Source organism: Mastigoproctus giganteus, chromosome 2 (genome assembly GCF_048544385.1).
Source record: "Mastigoproctus giganteus isolate SK-2022 chromosome 2, ASM4854438v1, whole genome shotgun sequence".
Taxonomy (NCBI): Eukaryota; Metazoa; Arthropoda; class Arachnida; order Uropygi; family Thelyphonidae; genus Mastigoproctus; species Mastigoproctus giganteus.
The window spans coordinates 23,428,646-23,434,645 of NC_143576.1; the positions used below are offsets into that span (position 1 = coordinate 23,428,646).

The following is a 6,000-nucleotide window of genomic DNA, read 5'->3' on the forward strand; positions in this document are numbered from 1 at the left end:
TAATAGACAAACAAACAATATACAGATACTTATTATTACCAAAGTTAAAAAGATAAAAGTGAAAAATCTATTAGTTAAATGGCAAAAATTATTAAATGGTAAAAAATTTATGTAAAAACTGCATTGATACTTGTCATATACAAATAGTCTCTACCCCACTGCATGAGATCTGTGTGCCCTCTATTATGTTATTGAAAATATGAGACACAATGAAATGCACTGAGTACCCTAACATATTTGAGTGGGCTCTGGACTATTATGCTCAATTCTACAAAAAATGTGCATTTTTTGTAGAAGTGAAGTTCCTCTTTCACCTTGGGAAAGAGGAAGAAGTCTGCTGGTGCTAGAACAGGAGAGTAGGGTGGATAATTGATCTTTATACTGCCATGTTTCATCAGAAATGTAATATAGGCAGCGGCATTGTCATACAACAAGAACCAGCTGCCTTTCTCTCGAAATTGCAGCCTCACCCAGGAAATGCACTTCAAATAGTCTTTGAAGCATGTATACGTGTATAGTCACCAGGAAATAAATTAATTGAACTATTCTAAAAAGTAATCATTTTTATCTAAAAGGAAACACTGTTTGATAGTGTATTTCACCAAAAATATACTTCAAATGGTATGCTATATTTAGCTCCATGTATAGCATATGTTAACTATGATACAATCATCATCATCAGCCATTTTCAATCCACTGCAGGATGACGGCCTCTTCAGCAACTTTCCAGTTCCTTCTGTTTTGTGCAATGGCAATCCATTTACTACCCACAAACTCATGAATTTCATCTGTCCATCTCCGTTGTTGTCTTCCAGGTTTTCTTCTAGCTCCTCTTGGGTACCGTTCTGTTATTTTCTTAGTCCATCTGTCATCATGTCTTCAAGCTATGTGTCCTGCCCACAACCATTTTAGTTCTTTAGTTCTTTGATAAGAATGTCCCTAGTTGAATTGAGTTTGCTGCTTAATGATACAATACAGTACATTAAAGCTGAAAATATTTCATTCTTTCTTATTTTACTTTCAAAAGGTGATGTTTTATGAAGTTACAAAAAAAAGTTCAAAAGATCAACATATGAGTTTGTAAATTGAAGTCCAGTGTCTAAAATTTTTGTTAATAAATCCAATACTTACAGCATTTGAAAAAATTTGTTTCAATGTGGGAATATAATTTAGATTACAATACTGGTGGACCCCATTTTGGACCCCGCGCAGCTGGGCACGGGTTTATACAAATTTATTCAAATCACACACTTCCACAACATTGGGTGGAAGCATATTCAAACAGTTAATTTTTCTGGCTGAAGGCAAATTTCTGCACATCTAACTTGCAACAACATGAAATCATTTAAATTCCAGTTAAAATTTGGTATACTTCTGGTCCAGCCCTAAAAACTTCATGTGTGAAGGCAGATGCAAAATGCTTATTCAGTTTGCCACCAACCTGTACAGGATCATCAATAGTTGTGCCATTCATATCCTGTGGGCTAATGTAAAAATGATCTCTTTCCATCTAGTATTAACATAAGCAAAGATTGCATTGCTTTCCATCTAGTATTAACATAAGCAAAGACTGCATTTGTTTGCATTCTTATCCAAAGACTTCTCATCTGCCTTAGCTTGGCTTAACCCTCTTTAATAACTTTATTCTGACTGCTTTATATTTACTGTAGACTTCTGTATCCCCTGATAATTTATAACCATCCAATGCATTTTTCACTTGTGCCATTAGTCTCAAACCACCCACTTCCAAATGGATGTCAGATGACATCCATTTGGATCTAATCTTTGAACACTCTCTCTCTTAGCTGGTATGAAAAGCTAAGTAACTGCTGCATTTAATCTGAACATCTCACATTTAGCATCTGCACTTGTTAGCAATATCAGTTTATTTCACTGAAAAGAATTTAAAAACTGTGATGCCATTGTAATGATCTTTACCCATAACAGTAGTTATATCTTTTAGTTTTGAACTGAATTGCATTCGAATTGAGTTTTCATATTAAATCTGTTTTCAAATATACTATGTGAAAAGCATGTGGGATGAATATTCACTCTCCACATTATTCATGCAATTTTAAATGATTTGTGGAGTCCCAATATACTAAATAATGTATTAATGTAAATGTTTTGGATCCAACTTTCATTATCCTTTAAGGCGCCTCCATAGCCAGGTGGGCAGAAACAGCAGTGTGTAGCACATGCTTCTTGATTAGACTGGGGTTCGAGCTCATGACCACCAAATACGGAGGATGCAGAAAGGTCAGGGAATGACCACCGCATATCCCTGGAGCAATATGGCCTTAGTTGCTAATGCTCCTAAAAAAAAAAAAAAAAAAAAAATCATTATCCTTTATCAAGACAGAATCAGCAGAAAACAGGTCCCCTTCAAATTTGGTTAGAGTAGACTTGTTATCTCCTGAACTTTGTCTTGATAACAGCTATCCCAAGCTGGATTGAAAATGTTGACAAGATACAATATTGAGCTTGCTGTTTGATAGGAAATAGGTTTAGATTTTTATTTATACTTCAGAAACTTCATAAACCATATAAAAATGCATAAATAACATGGAGCTGTGTGTGTAGCTTTTAAAAATTTGTAATCCTCTGCTTAATGTTATTTTATTTGTTCTAATTTAAATATAGTATCAGTTTCAAAATGTAGTATCGTGTTGCAAAATCTTCATATTAAGAGATTTTTTGTTCCACGCAATCATGTTTTGTGTTGCCAACTCTTAGAATCTATATTTTTCTTGGCAATAAATAAAGAAATTAAAAATAAAAATTTTCCTTCTAATCTGTAAAGTTATGGGGGTATAGATGATCATAGCTGGAGTAATCCTTAAGCAACCATTCAATTTTTATGATTTAAAGTTCTGTTTATGTTTCTTACAGTAAAAATAAAAATGCAGATACTCAGTTTTGGTTATGAATGACCTGGATAGATGATGATGGATATTATTCACTGCATAGATTTAAGTCCAGATCTCATAGGACTACATCTGTAACATTTCCTGGCTAAAGTAAGTTTTCTATATATTTTTAATTTTTTTAGGTCATTTTTTCTGATAGGCATGCATAACTGGTTACTGTCTGCTGTATAAAAACATAAACATCTTTATTAAGATTTATATGTAAATCATTTATTTGTATAATATAATATAAATTCGGGCATGAAATATCTCAAAATTTATAAATATATTCCAGTACCATAAACCATATTTAACAGTTGTGTGGATTCAAATCCATGGTTAACTTAAATGCATATTACTGTACTTCCACATTGATATTTCAGTAGCCATCCAACTTTTTTCTTTTTTTATAATTTTCATTTATATTCAGCTCAGGTATAATTAATTTTAATTGTAATGACTTCTAAAGTACAAGCAAAACAATTTCAAATAGTTTAGTTTATTTTTAAATAGCAACAAGTATCTTCTGCTTTCTCAGACTTCAAGCAGTACACAATAGGTAGTAGTATAGTATAGGTAGGGCTGTGCACAGGTACTTGGGAGCCCGGATGCAAAAGGGGTCCCATTTATTTATGTTGAGACTTTGATGGCTCCCTTGATTGGGATCCCCTAGATCAAAGGCCATGGTGCAATGCATCCCCCATTTGCATGGCCTTCACTAAGGTTCTGATACATTTCCTGTTATAAAATAAAGTGTTTTATAAATGAACGTAAAGAGTACTGTGAGGAACAGTCAACATTGAAAAAAACCAAATCAAATATACAGTAGAACCCGGATAAGAAATTCCTGCATAACAAGTTTTCCTCCGTACTAGATTTGGTTTCTTAAGTCCCAATTTCAATTCTGTATGTTGTAATGTATTATTTCCCTCTTAAGAAGTTTTCCAGGTAAAAGGTTTCCCCACATAAAAAGTTTGTGATAAAGAAGACACAGTGTATTATTATGACATTTTCCCACTTATTACATTTTTTTAAATATAGAAATTATTTATTTTTAATATTCAAAAATATTAAGCAATATAAACATTTGGTAATCAAACAAGCGAGTGCCAAGCATCATTTTAGTTCATAGTAAACTGCCGAATTAGGTGAAATGGCATCGTTTTTGATATTCGTGTAAATCATATTGTGAATGCCTTCACAATGAGTTGCCCTGATTGGAGGCAATGCTTTGCCAATGGAGAAAACTAATGTTACTTATTCTAGGTGGATACAACCACCCAGTGGTGGGGTGTTGGTATCTGCCGAGAATCCATTGGCGAAGTGTTGCCTATTCGAGAATCCATTGTAGAAGTGTTGCTTATTCGAGGTAGTTCAATATCAGGGCAACTAGTTGTGAAGGCATTCACAATATGAGATCTGACAGAAACAATGCCATTTCACCTACTTCGGTGATTGGGTGATTTACTAAGAACTAGAATATTTGCTGATGCTATCGAGTCAGTGTTAGGTGGGTCAGAAAACTGCTAGCTTGGGGAGATACATGGACTAATAGATTAACAGTAGCTGCTGGCAGAGGTGAAAGTGATTCTTGCACTGCTTCTATTGGAATAAGCAGCATCCTGGAAAACAAGAGGCAGGGGATTTCAGAGACTGCTGGGAGTCATTGCGGTACAAGTAAACACGTGGGCTGTGTTAGGGTAGCTAAGAATAGGAACAGGTGCATGTATACTTGCATGTACACCAGGCGCCTCCATAGCCAGGTGGGCAGGAGCAGCAGTGCACACGCTTCTTGATTAATAAGCCGGGATTCAAGCCAGTGACCACCAAATACAGAGGATGCAGAAAGGTCAGGGAATGACCACCGCATATCCCAGGAGCAATATGGCCTTAGTTGCTAATGCTCCTAAATAACAAACAACAGCATGTACCCCAATGCTAGGAGTTTGGTAAATAAATTTGATGAATTTGAGGTGTTGGTTAAACCATCAAAGGCAGATACTGTTAGGATATCAGAAACATGGTGTCACACAGATATAAGGAATACATTAATGGAATATGGGGAGTACAATGTGTACAGGAAGGGAGGAGGGGTTATTATGCTATTGAAACACATAAAATACAAGGAAGTACAGCCAGTCGACAAGGCTGGGCAGTGCGGTGTCGAGTCAGTTTGGTGTGACATAAGCATTAGGAAACAAAATTGAGAGTAGGAGTGTGTTATAGGCCTAATGATGCTGATGAGTATAATAAACAACTGTACAGAGAAATAGAGTGGGCCAGTAAATCAGAGCGTCTTATAATGGGGGATTTTAATTTCCCAGATATTGACTGGAATTTGTGGGTTGGTCACTCACACACTAGCAAGGATTTATTGGATGATTGTTTTCTACAGCAGCATGTTTGGGAGGAAACTAGAGGGAGTAATACTCTTGATTTTATTATTAGTAGTGGTTTAGTGGTTCTTCATGTATTAAGAATCTGCAGATAAAGGAACCACTAGGTAGCAGTGTTCACAGTGTGCTGAAGTGGGATTTACTCAAAGAGGTAACTACCATCAGGGGTAAAGGGAAGGGTTTTTGCTTTTGTAAAGACAACTACAGAGGTCTGAGACAGTATTTAAATTCTATATGGTGGGACCAACTGATGATGTTACCAACAGCAAATTCAAAATGAGAAGCATTCAAAGAATTAACCTTGGAAGCTACTAGGCTTTTCATACCAACTAAGAAATATTGTTCAAGGTTTAGGCCTAAATGGATGTCAGATGAATTAATGAGACATGTGGCAGAGAAGAAAAATGCATGGCATACATATAAATTAATGGGTGACACAGAAACCTTTGATAGATATAAGCTGGTCTGTAACCAAGTAAAAAGGGAGGTTATGCTGGCAAAGGCAGATTACGAGAAATCTTTGGCAAAGGATGCAAAGAAAAACAGCAAAGAGTTCTTTACTTATGCAAACTCTAAAAGGAAGGGGATGAATCAGATTGGTCCATTGGATATTGATGGTTCAAATGTTGATGATTCTGCTCAGGTAGCTAACAAACTAAAATGAGTATTTTGCATCTACATTCACACATGAGGAG

General features: G+C 35.5%; 1 protein-coding gene across 1 annotated transcript in view; it reads right to left on the reverse strand.

Moving 5' to 3' along the window:
* Amacr (Alpha-methylacyl-CoA racemase) overlaps positions 1-6,000 on the reverse strand; it is a 64,108-nt gene that overhangs the window by 44,599 nt on the left and 13,509 nt on the right. The gene's annotated exons all lie outside the window — the stretch shown is intronic.